Raw genomic sequence first — 18121 nt, 5'->3', positions numbered from 1 at the left:
CACCACTCCCTTTTGTACCGGTTTTGGCCGCCATAAGTGTGGCAGGGCATGCTCAGACGTGAGTCCCTTGCTCACTTTGCCACTGGATTCAAGCAAGCCGGGCTGAAGACGGCTGGAATGCCAGAAACCGGTCCTTGGAAGCTTGTTTCCGGTCCAGGGAAGACATGGCTTGGCAGTTCAGGCTGGACTGTTCCCATGAGGCACAGGGTCAGACTGATTTGCATATAGCCATGTCTGAACTGGGGTGGCAGAGTGGGCTAAAGAACGGTGATGGATCAAACTCAGATCTTTTGACTGGGTGTGAGTGTTTGATTGGTTCAGATGCTCCGTCCATCACCACCCCCTTTTGTACCTCTTAAGTGCATCAGCAGTGCACTGTGAATCGGAGCGTTTCACAGGCCTGTCACAGATAAGAAATGCTATCAAAACGAAATCCTACAAAACAATATACTACTGGCCAGCAGCAATTCATACCCGGACAACGTCGGGATGGGCTGCTAGTAATCTTATAAGAATGCAGGGGCGGCAGGGAGAGATACACCCTGTGAACTAAGTGTGATTTCAGGACTCCCTATTGTTTTATAAATTCACTCTTGTAATGGCCCAAAGAAGGTGTTGGCATACTAGGGTGCACTGTAATACCAGCAAACAATGAAGGGAAAGGGTCAAGCAGGTGACCTCTCTCTTCAAGTGTGAGGATGGTGACATTTGAACTCACAGATTACAGGTTTATCCAGGGAAGATGGTGTCCTCTGAAGTGAGTTAAAGATTCTCCCTATGGGAGGTTGGTGGCCTCTGCCTCAAGGAGCAGCATGTCTCTGAATATGGAATCAGACTCAAGGGCAGTCATTACTTTGATGAATAAGTGGGGCCTCTGGATTCAAGGGAAGTCAGATCTCTGATGACTGGGGCCAATGGATTGAAGGATGGTCAGGTCTCTGATGACTGGGGCCAATGGATTCAAGGATGGTCAGGTCTCTGATGACTGGGGCCAATGGATTGAAGGATGGTCAGATCTGATGACTGGGGCCAATGGATTCAAGAATGGTCAGGTCTCTGATGACTGGGGCCAATGGATTCAAGGATGGTCAGCTCTCTGATGACTGGGGCCAATGGATTGAAGAATGGTCAGCTCTCTGATGACTGGGGCCAATGGATTCAAGGATGGTCAGATCTAATGACTGGGGCCAATGGATTCAAGGATGGTCAGCTCTTTGATGTCTTGATTCTGGCCTCTGTATTCTTCGGACGGAGATTCCCTTACAAGCAGAGATGTGCGACAGTGTATACATTTTTTGACACAGAATTTGTTAAATGCCATAAACATTGTCTGGCATTCCACACAATAACAGTGTCAGAAGGAAATGTTTTTTCTGGGTTCTTGCATGACATTGTTTACGCAAACGCACCCCTCATGTGAACACAACTCTCCAAATACCACAGGAGACTAGCACTAACACAAATTGTCTTTCTGCTAGACACTTTCATTGTAAACCACTCTCCCTCAGATATATTGTGAGACGTCTTCGGCAAGGTGCACTCTGCTTAAAAAATGTTACACAAACTTGCCACAGGTGACATTTTCATAAGACTAAAGAATTACACAAAAATGTAGGATTTCAGAAGCAAAACTAAAAGTTTGCCCCGGCCCAGTGGCAGAGGATCGTAGATGTCCCATGGAGTGCACTGATGGAAGTTCCCAGAAGAATATAGAGAGTGGGCGTAGCTCACAAAGGAGGTCTTGGAGAGCAACGATGTACCTGACCCGTGACCCCATCAATTTATAATGTCGATTCATTATCTGCTACGTTCCTCTGTAGTCCAGACTTACACTGTGATATCCAATGTGTTTCCACAACCAATGCTGAAGGTTCTGCTGCTCGCCATCAATGAATGCATTTAGTGATGTTTTAATGAGTAAACACAAATAAAATAATGTTCTTTTTATAATTATTTGCCCGTGCATATTCTCTCAAGCCGAGGGACCGCCAATCTCTCGAGAGCACACAGTCAACTCTCACATTTCTAGAGAGATGAAGGTCACCTTGGATGCCGAGGGAAGCTCCTAATGTTAAATGTGATGTCAGAATATAAGGGAAGGGATTCCTTGGAGAGAATGTGATGACTTCTGAATCTGTCCAGCACCTTTACAATGATCATGGCCGGCATTGGAAGACAGGAGATGGGTCGATAGCTGCAAGGGTCTTGTTTATTAAGGGAAGATATTTTTTTATTAACGTTAGAGCCAACACTGCTTACAGACTGAATGGAATTCTCCTGACTGGCACATTATTTATTATTTGGATAATGTCGGCCAGTATTGGCCCAATAGTCTGAGCTGCAAGGATGGCAACTATGCGAGGGTAAGGGGTGCATGGCAAGCCCGATTTAGAGGTTTTGATCAGTTTCGTAAGCTCAAACATAGAAGGTGGCATGGAGTGGCTAAGAGAGGAACCCATATCAGTTTGAATTGGAAATAGCACAGCTGATGAGGATGTAGATGTAAGAGAGGAGAAGTTTTTGTAACAGTCTTCAACTTTGAGGCAGAAGGCCTCTGCCACAGAGTTACTAAAGGATTGCCTGCAGTATTTATGCAAGGAGGAAGTGTCGTGGTGAGTTATTTGATAGCCGCAAACAGTTCTTTTGGGGAGTTTGCGCCTGCTTCAGTTTTGTTGGGGACGTAGGCCGATTTCTCCTTGCGTATCAGCGTCTTGTATCTAGATAGACTTATCTTATATTTGACCTTTTCTGAGTCACAGCATCTGACTCTCTCCATCTTTTCTCTTGTCTCCTGAAGACCTGTTTAAGGGCCCTTATGTCGTCAGAGAACCTTAGGCAGGTAGATGATCTCATTTGATCTTGGTCCATGTCACAGGTGACAAGATGGTGCTGGCCAAGTCTGGCTAGATTTTCTTTCATTTTGCTGGAGACGTTACATGACCTTCATGATTATGCTAATCTAGATCCCACCATGGGCACAATATGGCCATTTAAGAAAAAATCATACGACCCAGGTGGGACTCGAACCCACAATCCCCAGCTTCGGAGGCTGATGCCTTATCCATTAGGCCACTGGGCCTTGCTTGAACGAAAAGATAAGAGAACAACCACATCTGAAGAAAATGACTAGTATCAAACAGCCTGCAGAGAGCATTAAGAGACTCAAAGATACATCTTAACAGCACACTGACCACATACACAGAGTCAGTATGCCAAAAGGACGTAATTCAGGTGTGGCAGGGGTAAGAAGCCAGGAACAGAGATACACTGAAATTACAAAACACTTCAGGTCCTGCCATTGTGGGTATTGCTTCTATATTAGACTGTGTAGAACAGAGTGTCTGCCCTGCCTCCGGGATAATAAGCCATGGGGAGTCTGACATCGAAATGATAGATGATCTTATAAGAATGCAGGGGCGGCAGGAAGAGAAACACCCTGTAAACTAAGTGTGATTTCAGGACTCCCTATCTATACTAATATAATAAAGAGAGAGCCCAAACCTTTGAGGCGGGTAATCTCAGGAACTACAGCACCAATCAAAACACCCAATACAGTGTTGGAAAGGGCATTTGCAGCAGAAGGACATAGGCTATGCAGACGCCCACCATATACATTTAAAAGGTAAAAGAACTGTGCCAGCAAAGTAGTCCCTTGTGGGCGTGTCTGCATTGTGCTGTGGGCGTGTGCTGGGGGCGTGACAAACGGTGGGGGCGTTTGGTACATTCCGCCCTTCATGCCATGTCTCATATTGTGTGCTGTGGGCGTGTGCTGGGGGCGTGGGAGTGTGCGGGCGTGGGATTACGGAAAAAAAAGTGAGCGTTGTGCCCAATATTTTATTGTTTTTTCTTCCCAGGTTCTGTACATTCCAGCTCCGGGTGTCCACCCTGCTCCCTTTAAATACCCTGCACCCCATAATCATAACCCACCCTTACTCCTTAAAATACCCCACAAACCTTAAACACTAACCCATCTTAACCCTATAAATATACCATGTACCCCAAAACCCAAACCTATCCCTAAACCCTATAAATACCCCTGTACCCCAAAACCCAAACCTAGCCCTGAACCCTATAAATACCCCTGTACCTCAAAACCCAAACCTACGCCTGAACCCTGAATATACCCCTGTACCCCAAAACCCAAACCTAGCCCTGAACCCTAAAAATACCCCTGTACCCCAAAACCCAAACCTACCCCTGAACCCTAAAATACTCCTGTTCCCCAAAACCCAAACCTAGCCCTGAACCCTTAAAATACCCCAGTACCCCAAAACCCAAACCTAGCCCTGAACCTTAAACACTAACCCATCTTAACCCTATAAATATACCATGTACCCCAAAACCCAAACCTATCCCTAAACCCTATAAATACCCCTGTACCCCAAAACCCAAACCTACCCCTGAACCCTAAAAATACCCCTGTACCCCAAAACCCAAACTTAGTCCTGAACCCTAAAAATACCACTGTACCCCAAAACTCAAACCTAGCCCTGAACCCTAAAAATAACCCTGTACCCCAAAACCCAAACCTACCCCTGAACCCTAAAATAACCCTGTACCCCAAAACCCAAACCTAGCCCTGAATCCTAAAAATACCCCTGTACCCCAAAACCCATACCTATCACTAAACCATAAAACTACCCCTGTACCCCATAACCCAAAACTATATCTGATCCCTTAAAATGCCCAAACACCCCAAAACATATACCTCAGTACCCCAAAACATATACCCCTATACCCATACTTACCTTATCCAAACATTAAAAAAAACATGCTTTTACCATTCATGCATTTACAATGAATTTCGTTGTAAATGTATGTGTGGTAAAAGCATATAAAATGTAATGCCATGCGTTATAATGGCATGGTGATGGATCAAACCCAGATCTTTTGACTGGGTGTGAGTGTTTGATTGGTTCAGATGCTCCGTCCATCACCACTCCCTTTTGTACCGATTTTGGCCGCCATAAGTGTGGCAGGGCATGCTCAGACGTGAGTTCCTTGCTCACTTTGCCACTGGATTCAAGCAAGCCGGGCTGAAGACGGCTGGAATGCCAGAAACCGGTCCTTGGAAGCTTGTTTCCGGTCCAGGGAAGACATGGCTTGGCAGTTCGGGCTGGACTGTTCCCATGAGGCACAGAGTCAGACTGATTTGCATATAGCCATGTCTGAACTGGGGTGGAGGAGTGGGCTAAAGAACGGTGATGGATCAAACCCAGATCTTTTGACTGGGTGTGAGTGTTTGATTGGTTCAGATGCTCCGTCCATCACCACTCCCTTTTGTACCTCTTAAGTGCATCAGCAGTGCACTGTGAATCGGAGCGTTTCACAGGCATGTCACAGATAAGAAATGCTATCAAAACGAATTCCTACAAAACAATATACTACTGGCCAGCAGCAATTCATACCCTGACAACGTCGGGACGGGCTGCTAGTAATCTTATAAGAATGCAGGGGCGGCAGGGAGAGATAGACCCTGTGAACTAAGTGTGATTTCAGGACTCCCTATTGTTTTATAAATTCACTCTTGTAATGGCCCAAAGAAGGTGTTGGCATACTAGGGTGCACTGTAATACCAGCAAACAATGAAGGGAAAGGGTCAAGCAGGTGACCTCTCTCTTCAAGTGTGAGGATGGTGACATTTGAACTCACAGATTACAGGTTTATCCAGGGAAGATGGTGTCCTCTGAAGTGAGTTAAGGATTCTCCCTACGGGAGGTTGGTGGCCTCTGCCTCAAGGAGCAGCATGTCTCTGAATATGGAATCAAACTCAAGGGCAGTCATTACTTTGATGAATAAGTGGGGCCTCTGGATTCAAGGGAAGTCAGATCTCTGATGACTGGGGCCAATGGATTCAAGGATGGTCAGGTCTCTGATGACTGGGGCCAATGGATTGAAGGATGGTCAGATCTGATGACTGGGGCCAATGGATTCAAGGATGGTCAGGTCTCTGATGACTGGGGCCAATGGATTCAAGGATGGTCAGCTCTCTGATGACTGGGGCCAATGGATTGAAGAATGGTCAGCTCTCTGATGACTGGGGCCAATGGATTCAAGGATGGTCAGATCTGATGGCTGGGGCCAATGGATTCAAGGATGGTCAGCTCTTTGATGTCTTGATTCTGGCCTCTGTATTCTTCGGACGGAGATTCCCTTACAAGCAGAGATGTGCGACAGTGTATACATTTTTTGACACAGAATTTGTTAAATTCCATAAACTTTGTCTGGCATTCCACACAATAACAGTGTCAGAAGGAAATGTTTTTTCTGGGTTCTTGCATGACATTGTTTAAGCAAACGCACCCCTCATGTGAACACAACTCTCCAAATACCACAGGAGACTAGCACTAACACAAATTGTCTTTCTGCAAGACACTTTTATTGTAAACCACTCTCCCTCAGATATATTGTGAGCCGTCTTCGGCAAGGTGCACTCTGCTTAAAAAATGTTACGCAATCTTGCCACAGGTGACATTTTGATAAGACTAAAGAATTACACAACAATGTAGGATTTCAGAAGCAAAACTAAAAGTTTGCCCCGCCCCAGTGGCAGAGGATCGTAGATGTCCCATGGAGTGCACTGATGGAAGTTCCCAGAAGAATATAGAGAGTGGGCGTAGCTCACAAAGGAGGTCTTGGAGAGCAACGATGTACCTGACCCGTGACCCCATCAATTTATAATGTCGATTCATTATCTGCTACGTTCCTCTGTAGTCCAGACTTACACTGTGATATCCAATGTGTTTCCACAACCAATGCTGAAGGTTCTGCTGCTCGCCATCAATGAATGCATTTAGTGAAGTTTTAATGAGTAAACACAAATAAAATAATGTTCTTTTTATAATTATTTGCCCGTGCATATTCTCTCAAGCCGAGGGACCGCCAATCTCTCGAGAGCACACAGTCAACTCTCAAATTTCTAGAGAGATGAAGGTCACCTTGGATGGCGAGGGAAGCTCCTAATGTTAAATGTGATGTCAGAATATAAGGGAAGGGATTCCTTGGAGAGAATGTGATGACTTCTGAATCTGTCCAGCACCTTTACAATGATCATGGCCGGCATTGGAAGACAGGAGATGGGTCGATAGCTGCAAGGGTCTTGTTTATTAAGGGAAGATATTTTTTTATTAACGTTAGAGCCAACACTGCTTACAGACTGAATGGAATTCTCCTGACTGGCACATTATTTATTATTTGGATAATGTCGGCCAGTATTGGCCCAATAGTCTGAGCTGCAAGGATGGCAACTATGCGAGGGTAAGGGGTGCATGGCAAGCCCGATTTAGAGGTATTGATCAGTTTCGTAAGCTCAAACATAGAAGGTGGCATGGAGTGGCTAAGAGAGGAACCCATATCAGTTTGAATTGGAAATAGCACAGCTGATGAGGATGTAGATGTAAGAGAGGAGAAGTTTTTGTAACAGTCTTCAACTTTGAGGCAGAAGGCCTCCGCCACAGAGTTACTAAAGGATTGCCTGCAGTATTTAGGCAAGGAGGAAGTGTCGTGGTGAGTTATTTGATAGCCGCAAACAGTTCTTTTGGGGAGTTTGCGTCTGCTTCAGTTTTGTTGGGGACGTAGGCCGATTTCTCCTTGCGTATCAGCGTCTTATATCTAGATAGACTTATCTTATATTTGACCTTTTCTGAGTCACAGCATCTGACTCTCTCCATCTTTTCTCCTGTCTCCTGAAGACCTGTTTAAGGGCCCTTATGTCGTCAGAGAACCATAGGCAGGTAGATGATCTCATTTGATCTTGGTCCATGTCACAGATGACAAGATGGTGCTTGCCAAGTCTGGCTAGATTGTCTTTCATTTTGCTGGAGACATTACATGACCTTCATGATTATGCTAATCTAGATCCCACCATGGGCACAATATGGCCCTTTAAGAAAAAATCATACGACCCAGGTGGGACTCGAACCCACAATCCCCAGCTTCGGAGGCTGATGCCTTATCCATTAGGCCACTGGGCCTTGCTTGAACGAAAAGATAAGAGAACAACCACATCTGAAGAAAATGACTAGTATCAAACAGCCTGCAGAGAGCATTAAGAGACTCAAAGATACATCTTAACAGCACCCTGACCACATACACAGAGTCAGTATGCCAATAGGACGTAAATCAGGTGTGGCAGGGGTAAGAAGCCAGGAACAGAGATACACTGAAATTACAAAACACTTCAGGTCCTGCCATTGTGGGTATTGCTTCTATATTAGAGTGTCTGCCCTGCCTCCGGGATAATAAGCCATGGGGAGTCTGACATCGCAATGATAGATGATCTTATAAGAATGCAGGGGCGGCAGGAAGAGAAACACCCTGTAAACTAAGTGTGATTTCAGGACTCCCTATCTATACTAAAATAATAAAGAGAGAGCCCAAACCTTTGAGGCGGGTAATCTCAGGAACTACAGCACCAATCAAAACACCCAATACAGTGTTGGAAAGGGCATTTGCAGCAGAAAGACATAGGCTATGCAGACGCCCACCATATACATTTAAAAGGTAAAAGAACTGTGCCAGCAAAGTAGTCCCTTGTGGGCGTGTCTGCATTGTGCTGTGGGCGTGCGCTGGGGGGCGTGACAAACGCTGGGGGCGTTTGGTACATTCCGCCCTTCATGCCATGTCTCATATTGTGTGCTGTGGGCGTGTGCTGGGGGCGTGGGCGTGTACGGGCGTGGGATTACGGAAAAAAAAGTGAGCGTTGTGCCCAATATTTTATTGTTTTTTCTTCCCAGGTTCTGTACATTCCAGCTCCGGGTGTCCACCCTGCTCCCTTTAAATACCCTTTACCCCATAATCATAACCCACCCTTACTCCTTAAAATGCCCCACAAACCTTAAACACTAACCCATCTTAACCCTATAAATATACCATGTACCCCAAAACCCAAACCTATCCCTAAACCCTATAAATACCCCTGTACCCCAAAACCCAAACCTAGCCCTGAACCCTATAAATACCCCTGTACCTCAAAACCCAAACCTACGCCTGAACCCTGAATATACCCCTGTACCCCAAAACCCAAACCTAGCCCTGAACCCTAAAAATACCCCTGTACCCCAAAACCCAAACCTACCCCTGAACCCTAAAATACTCCTGTTCCCCAAAACCCAAACCTAGCCCTGAACCCTAAAAATACCCCTGTACCCCAAAACCCAAACCTAGCCCTGAACCTTAAACACTAACCCATCATAACCCTATAAATATACCATGTACCCCAAAACCCAAACCTATCCCTAAACCCTATAAATACCCCTGTACCCCAAAACCCAAACCTACCCCTGAACCCTAAAAATACCCCTGTACCCCAAAACCCAAACTTAGTCCTGAACCCTAAAAATACCACTGTACCCCAAAACTCAAACCTAGCCCTGAACCCTAAAAATAACCCTGTACCCCAAAACCCAAACCTACCCCTGAACCCTAAAATAACCCTGTACCCCAAAACCCAAACCTAGCCCTGAATCCTAAAAATACCCCTGTACCCCAAAACCCATACCTATCACTAAACCATAAAACTACCCCTGTACCCCATAACCCAAAACTATATCTGAACCCTTAAAATGCCCAAACACCCCAAAACATATACCTCAGTACCCCAAAACATATACCCCTATACCCATACTTACCTTATCCAAACATTAAAAAAAACATGCTTTTACCATTCATGCATTTACAATGAATTTCGTTGTAAATGTATGTGTGGTAAAAGCATATAAAATGTAATGCCATGCGTTATAATGGCATGGTGATGGATCAAACCCAGATCTTTTGACTGGGTGTGAGTGTTTGATTGGTTCAGATGCTCCGTCCATCACCACTCCCTTTTGTACGGGTTTTGGCCGCCATAAGTGTGGCAGGGCATGCTCAGACGTGAGTCCCTTGCTCACTTTGCCACTGGATTCAAGCAAGCCGGGCTGAAGACGGCTGGAATGCCAGAAACCGGTCCTTGGAAGCTTGTTTCTCGTCCAGGGAAGATTTGGCTTGGCAGTTCGGGCTGGACTGTTCCCATGAGGCACAGGGTCAGACTGATTTGCATATAGCCATGTCTGAACTGGGGTGGCAGAGTGGGCTAAAGAACGGTGATGGATCAAACCCAGATCTTTTGACTGGGTGTGAGTGTTTGATTGGTTCAGATGCTCCGTCCATCACCACCCCCTTTTGTACCTCTTAAGTGCATCAGCAGTGCACTGTGAATCGGAGCGTTTCACAGGCCTGTCACAGATAAGAAATGCTATCAAAACGAAATCCTACAAAACAATATACTACTGGCCAGCAGCAATTCATACCCGGACAACGTCGGGACGGGCTGCTAGTAATCTTATAAGAATGCAGGGGCGGCAGGGAGAGATACACCCTGTGAACTAAGTGTGATTTCAGGACTCCCTATTGTTTTATAAATTCACACTTGTAATGGCCCAAAGAAGGTGTTGGCATACTAGGGTGCACTGTAATACCAGCAAACAATGAAGGGAAAGGGTCAAGCAGGTGACCTCTCTCTTAAAGTGTGAGGATGGTGACATTTGAACTCAGATTACAGGTTTATCCAGGGAAGATGGTGTCCTCTGAAGTGAGTTAAGGATTCTCCCTACGGGAGGTTGGTGGCCTCTGCCTCAAGGAGCAGCATGTCTCTGAATATGGAATCAAACTCAAGGGCAGTCATTACTTTGATGAATAAGTGGGGCCTCTGGATTCAAGGGAAGTCAGATCTCTGATGACTGGGGCCAATGGATTCAAGGATGGTCAGGTCTCTGATGACTGGGGCCAATGGATTGAAGGATGGTCAGATCTGATGACTGGGGCCAATGGATTCAAGGATGGTCAGGTCTCTGATGACTGGGGCCAATGGATTCAAGGATGGTCAGCTCTCTGATGACTGGGGCTAATGGATTGAAGAATGGTCAGCTCTCTGATGACTGGGGCGATTGGATTCAAGGATGGTCAGATCTGATGGCTGGGGCCAATGGATTCAAGGATGGTCAGCTCTTTGATGTCTTGATTCTGGCCTCTGTATTCTTCGGACGGAGATTCCCTTACAAGCAGAGATGTGCGACAGTGTATACATTTTTTGACACAGAATTTGTTAAATTCCATAAACATTGTCTGGCATTCCACACAATAACAGTGTCAGAAGGAAATGTTTTTTCTGGGTTCTTGCATGACATTGTTTAAGCAAACGCACCCCTCATGTGAACACAACTCTCCAAATACCACAGGAGACTAGCACTAACACAAATTGTCTTTCTGCAAGACACTTTTATTGTAAACCACTCTCCCTCAGATATATTGTGAGACGTCTTCGGCAAGGTGCACTCTGCTTAAAAAATGTTACGCAATCTGGCCACAGGTGACATTTTGATAAGACTAAAGAATTACACAAAAATGTAGGATTTCAGAAGCAAAACTAAAAGTTTGCCCCGCCCTAGTGGCAGAGGATCGTAGATGTCCCATGGAGTGCACTGATGGAAGTTCCCAGAAGAATATAGAGAGTGGGCGTAGCTCACAAAGGAGGTCTTGGAGAGCAACGATGTACCTGACCCGTGACCCCATCAATTTAAAATGTTGATTCATTATCTGCTACGTTCCTCTGTAGTCCAGACTTACACTGTGATATCCAATGTGTTTCCACAACCAATGCTGAAGGTTCTGCTGCTCCCCATCAATGAATGCATTTAGTGATGTTTTAATGAGTAAACACAAATAAAATAATGTTCTTTTTATAATTATTTGCCCGTGCATATTCTCTCAAGCCGAGGGACCGCCAATCTCTCGAGAGCACACAGTCAACTCTCAAATTTCTAGAGAGATGAAGGTCACCTTGGATGCCGAGGGAAGCTCCTAATGTTACATGTGATGTCAGAATATAAGGGAAGGGATTCCTTGGAGAGAATGTGATGACTTCTGAATCTGTCCAGCACCTTTACAATGATCATGGCCGGCATTGGAAGACAGGAGATGGGTCGATAGCTGCAAGGGTCTTGTTTATTAAGGGAAGATATTTTTTTATTAACGTTAGAGCCAACACTGCTTACAGACTGAATGGAATTCTCCTGACTGGCACATTATATATTATTTTTATAATGTCGGCCAGTATTGGCCCAATAGTCTAAGCTGCATGGATGGCAACTATGCGAGGGTAAGGGGTGCATGGCAAGCCCGATTTAGAGGTTTTGATCAGTTTCGTAAGCTCAAACATAGAAGGTGGCATGGAGTGGCTAAGAGAGGAACCCATATCAGTTTAATTGGAAATAGCACAGCTGATGAGGATGTAGCTGTAAGAGAGGAGAAGTTTTTGTAACAGTCTTCAACTTTGAGGCAGAAGGCCTCCGCCACAGAGTTACTAAAGGATTGCCTGCAGTATTTAGGCAAGGAGGAAGGGTCGTGGTGAGTTATTTGATAGCCGCAAACAGTTCTTTTGGGGAGTTTGCGTCTGCTTCAGTTTTGTTGGGGACGTAGGCCGATTTCTCCTTGCGTATCAGCGTCTTATATCTAGATAGACTTATCTTATATTTGACCTTTTCTGAGTCACAGCATCTGACTCTCTCCATCTTTTCTCTTGTCTCCTGAAGACCTGTTTAAGGGCCCTTATGTCGTCAGAGAACCATAGGCAGGTAGATGATCTCATTTGATCTTGGTCCATGTCACAGGTGACAAGATGGTGCTGGCCAAGTCTGGCTAGATTGTCTTTCATTTTGATGGAGACATTACATGACCTTCATGATTATGCTAATCTAGATCCCACCATGGGCACAATATGGCCATTTAAGAAAAAATCATACGACCCAGGTGGGACTCGAAACCACAATCCCCAGCTACGGAGGCTGATGCCTTATCCATTAGGCCACTGGGCCTTGCTTGAACGAAAAGATAAGAGAACAACCACATCTGAAGAAAATGACTAGTATCAAACAGCCTGCAGAGAGCATTAAGAGACTCAAAGATACATCTTAACAGCACACTGACCACATACACAGAGTCAGTATGCCAATAGGACGTAATTCAGGTGTGGCAGGGGTAAGAAGCCAGGAACAGAGATACACTGAAATTACAAAACACTTCAGGTCCTGCCATTGTGGGTATTGCTTCTATATTAGACTGTGTAGAACAGAGTGTCTGCCCTGCCTCCGGGATAATAAGCCATGGGGAGTCTGACATCGAAATGATAGATGATCTTATAAGAATGCAGGGGCGGCAGGAAGAGAAACACCCTGTAAACTAAGTGTGATTTCAGGACTCCCTATCTATACTAATATAATAAAGAGAGAGCCCAAACCTTTGAGGCGGGTAATCTCAGGAACTACAGCACCAATCAAAACACCCAATACAGTGTTGGAAAGGGCATTTGCAGCAGAAGGACATAGGCTATGCAGACGCCCACCATATACATTTAAAAGGTAAAAGAACTGTGCCAGCAAAGTAGTCCCTTGTGGGCGTGTCTGCATTGTGCTGTGGGCGTGTGCTGGGGGGCGTGACAAACGCTGGGGGCGTTTGGTACATTCCGCCCTTCATGCCATGTCTCATATTGTGTGCTGTGGGCGTGTGCTGGGGGCGTGGGCGTGTGCGGGCGTGGGATTACGGAAAAAAAAGTGAGCGTTGTGCCCAATATTTTATTGTTTTTTCTTCCCAGGTTCTGTACATTCCAGCTCCGGGTGTCCACCCTGCTCCCTTTAAATACCCTGCACCCCATAATCATAACCCACCTTTACTCCTTAAAATACCTCACAAACCTTAAACACTAACCCATCTTAACCCTATAAATATACCATGTACTCCAAAACCCAAACCTATCCCTAAACCCTATAAATACCCCTGTACCCCAAAACCCAAACCTAGCCCTGAACCCTATAAATACCCCTGTACCTCAAAGCCCAAACCTACGCCTGAACCCTGAAAATACCCCTGTACCCCAAAACCCAAACCTAGCCCTGAACCCTAAAAATACCCCTGTACCCCAAAACCCAAACCTACCCCTGAACCCTAAAATACCCCTGTTCCCCAAAACCCAAACCTAGCCCTGTACCCTAAAAATACCCCTGTACGCCAAAACCCAAACCTAGCCCTGAACCTTAAACAGTAACCCATCTTAACCCTATAAATATACCATGTACCCCAAAACCCAAACCTATCCCTAAACCCTATAAATACCCCTGTACCCCTAAACCCAAACCTACCCCTGAACCCTAAAAATACCCCTGTACCCCAAAACCCAAACTTAGTCCTGAACCCTAAAAATACCACTGTACCCCAAAACTCAAACCTAGCCCTGAACCCTAAAAATAACCCTGTACCCCAAAACCCAAACCTACCCCTGAACCCTAAAATAACCCTGTACCCCAAAACCCAAACCTAGCCCTGAACCCTAAAAATACCTCTGTACCCCAAAACCCAAACCTAGCCCTGAACCCTTAAAATACCCCTGTACCCCAAAACCCAAACCTACCCCTGAACCCTAAAAATACCCCTATACCCCAAAACCCAAACCTAGCCCTGAATCCTAAAAATACCCCTGTACCCCAAAACCCATACCTATCACTAAACCCTAAAACTACCCCTGTACCCCATAACCCAAAACTATATCTGAACCCTTGAAATGCCCAAACACCCCAAAACATATACCTCAGTACCCCAAAACATATACCCCTATACCCATACTTACCTTATCCAAACATTTAAAAAAACATGCTTTTACCATTCATGCATTTACAATGAATTTCGTTGTAAATGTATGTGTGGTAAAAGCATATAAAATGTAATGCCATGCGTTATAATGGCATGGTGATGGATCAAACCCAGATCTTTTGACTGGGTGTGAGTGTTTGATTGGTTCAGATGCTCCGTCCATCACCACTCCCTTTTGTACCGGTTTTGGCCGCCATAAGTGTGGCAGGGCATGCTCAGACGTGAGTCCCTTGCTCACTTTGCCACTGGATTCAAGCAAGCCGGGCTGAAGACGGCTGGAATGCCAGAAACCGGTCCTTGGAAGCTTGTTTCCGGTCCAGGGAAGACATGGCTTGGCAGTTCAGGCTGGACTGTTCCCATGAGGCACAGGGTCAGACTGATTTGCATATAGCCATGTCTGAACTGGGGTGGCAGAGTGGGCTAAAGAACGGTGATGGATCAAACCCAGATCTTTTGACTGGGTGTGAGTGTTTGATTGGTTCAGATGCTCCGTCCATCACCACCCCATTTTGTACCTCTTAAGTGCATCAGCAGTGCACTGTGAATCGGAGCGTTTCACAGGCCTGTCACAGATAAGAAATGCTATCAAAACGAAATCCTACAAAACAATATACTACTGGCCAGCAGCAATTCATACCCGGACAACGTCGGGACGGGCTGCTAGTAATCTTATAAGAATGCAGGGGCGGCAGGGAGAGATACACCCTGTGAACTAAGTGTGATTTCAGGACTCCCTATTGTTTTATAAATTCACTCTTGTAATGGCCCAAAGAAGGTGTTGGCATACTAGGGTGCACTGTAATACCAGCAAACAATGAAGGGAAAGGGTCAAGCAGGTGACCTCTCTCTTCAAGTGTGAGGATGGTGACATTTGAACTCACAGATTACAGGTTTATCCAGGGAAGATGGTGTCCTCTGAAGTGAGTTAAGGATTCTCCCTATGGGAGGTTGGTGGCCTCTGCCTCAAGGAGCAGCATGTCTCTGAATATGGAATCAGACTCAAGGGCAGTCATTACTTTGATGAATAAGTGGGGCCTCTGGATTCAAGGGAAGTCAGCTCTCTGATGACTGGGGCCAATGGATTCAAGGATGGTCAGGTCTCTGATGACTGGGGCCAATGGATTGAAGGATGGTCAGATCTGATGACTGGGGCCAATGGATTCAAGAATGGTCAGGTCTCTGATGACTGGGGCCAATGGATTCAAGGATGGTCAGCTCTCTGATGACTGGGGCCAATGGATTGAAGAATGGTCAGCTCTCTGATGACTGGGGCCAATGGATTCAAGGATGGTCAGATCTAATGACTGGGGCCAATGGATTCAAGGATGGTCAGCTCTTTGATGTCTTGATTCTGGCCTCTGTATTCTTCGGACGGAGATTCCCTTACAAGCAGAGATGTGCGACAGTGTATACATTTTTTGACACAGAATTTGTTAAATGCCATAAACATTGTCTGGCATTCCACACAATAACAGTGTCAGAAGGAAATGTTTTTTCTGGGTTCTTGCATGACATTGTTTACGCAAACGCACCCCTCATGTGAACACAACTCTCCAAATACCACAGGAGACTAGCACTAACACAAATTGTCTTTCTGCAAGACACTTTCATTGTAAACCACTCTCCCTCAGATATATTGTGAGACGTCTTCGGCAAGGTGCACTCTGCTTAAAAAATGTTACACAAACTTGCCACAGGTGACATTTTGATAAGACTAAAGAATTACACAAAAATGTAGGATTTCAGAAGCAAAACTAAAAGTTTGCCCCGCCCCAGTGGCAGAGGATCGTAGATGTCCCATGGAGTGCACTGATGGAAGTTCCCAGAAGAATATAGAGAGTGGGCGTAGCTCACAAAGGAGGTCTTGGAGAGCAACGATGTACCTGACCCGTGACCCCATCAATTTATAATGTCGATTCATTATCTGCTACGTTCCTCTGTAGTCCAGACTTACACTGTGATATCCAATGTGTTTCCACAACCAATGCTGAAGGTTCTGCTGCTCGCCATCAATGAATGCATTTAGTGATGTTTTAATGAGTAAACACAAATAAAATAATGTTCTTTTTATAATTATTTGCCCGTGCATATTCTCTCAAGCCGAGGGACCGACAATCTCTCGAGAGCACACAGTCAACTCTCAAATTTCTAGAGAGATGAAGGTCACCTTGGATGCCGAGGGAAGCTCCTAATGTTAAATGTGATGTCAGAATATAAGGGAAGGGATTCCTTGGAGAGAATGTGATGACTTCTGAATCTGTTGAGGCACCTTTACAATGATCATGGCCGGCATTGGAAGACAGGAGATGGGTCGATAGCTGCAAGGGTCTTGTTTATTAAGGGAAGATATTTTTTTATTAACGTTAGAGCCAACACTGCTTACAGACTGAATGGAATTCTCCTGACTGGCACATTATTTATTATTTGGATAATGTCGGCCAGTATTGGCCCAATAGTCTGAGCTGCAAGGATGGCAACTATGCGAGGGTAAGGGGTGCATGGCAAGCCCGATTTAGAGGTTTTGATCAGTTTCGTAAGCTCAAACATAGAAGGTGGCATGGAGTGGCTAAGAGAGGAACCCATATCAGTTTGAATTGGAAATAGCACAGCTGATGAGGATGTAGATGTAAGAGAGGAGAGGTTTTTGTAACAGTCTTCAACTTTGAGGCAGAAGGCCTCTGCCACAGAGTTACTAAAGGATTGCCTGCAGTATTTAGGCAAGGAGGAAGTGTCGTGGTGAGTTATTTGATAGCCGCAAACAGTTCTTTTGGGGAGTTTGCGCCTGCTTCAGTTTTGTTGGGGACGTAGGCCGATTTCTCCTTGCGTATCAGCGTCTTATATCTAGATAGACTTATCTTATATTTGACCTTTTCTGAGTCACAGCATCTGACTCTCCATCTTTTCTCTTGTCTCCTGAAGACCTGTTTAAGGGCCCTTATGTCGTCAGAGAACCTTAGGCAGGTAGATGATCTCATTTGATCTTGGTCCATGTCACAGGTGACAAGATGGTGCTGGCCAAGTCTGGCTAGATTTTCTTTCATTTTGCTGGAGACGTTACATGACCTTCATGATTATGCTAATCTAGATCCCATCATGGGCACAATATGGCCATTTAAGAAAATATCATACGACCCAGGTGGGACTCGAACCCACAATTCCCAGCTTCGGAGGCTGATGCCTTATCCATTAGGCCACTGGGCCTTGCTTGAACGAAAAGATAAGAGAACAACCACATCTGAAGAAAATGACTAGTATCAAACAGCCTGCAGAGAGCATTAAGAGACTCAAAGATACATCTTAACAGCACACTGACCACATACACAGAGTCAGTATGCCAATAGGACGTAATTCAGGTGTGGCAGGGGTAAGAAGGCAGGAACAGAGATACACTGAAATTACAAAACACTTCAGGTCCTGCCATTGTGGGTATTGCTTATATAGT

General features: G+C 45.3%; 3 non-coding genes across 3 annotated transcripts; all 3 read right to left on the bottom strand.

The window, feature by feature from the left end:
• Positions 1–3006: 3006 nt before the first annotated feature.
• Positions 3007–3079, bottom strand: TRNAR-CCG (transfer RNA arginine (anticodon CCG)). The gene has a single exon. It is a non-coding gene; the product is annotated as a tRNA-Arg (tRNA).
• A 4821-nt stretch (positions 3080–7900) lies between these two features.
• Positions 7901–7973, bottom strand: TRNAR-CCG (transfer RNA arginine (anticodon CCG)). The gene has a single exon. It is a non-coding gene; the product is annotated as a tRNA-Arg (tRNA).
• Positions 7974–17807: 9834 nt separating this feature from the next.
• On the bottom strand, positions 17808–17880 carry TRNAR-CCG (transfer RNA arginine (anticodon CCG)). Its single transcript has one exon. It is a non-coding gene; the product is annotated as a tRNA-Arg (tRNA).
• Positions 17881–18121: the final 241 nt, after the last annotated feature.

This window comes from Lissotriton vulgaris, chromosome 5 (genome assembly GCF_964263255.1).
Source record: "Lissotriton vulgaris chromosome 5, aLisVul1.2, whole genome shotgun sequence".
NCBI classification, from domain to species: Eukaryota; Metazoa; Chordata; class Amphibia; order Caudata; family Salamandridae; genus Lissotriton; species Lissotriton vulgaris.
The sequence above is the reverse complement of the archived record's forward strand: the minus strand, read 5'-3'. Positions and strand labels throughout refer to the sequence as shown.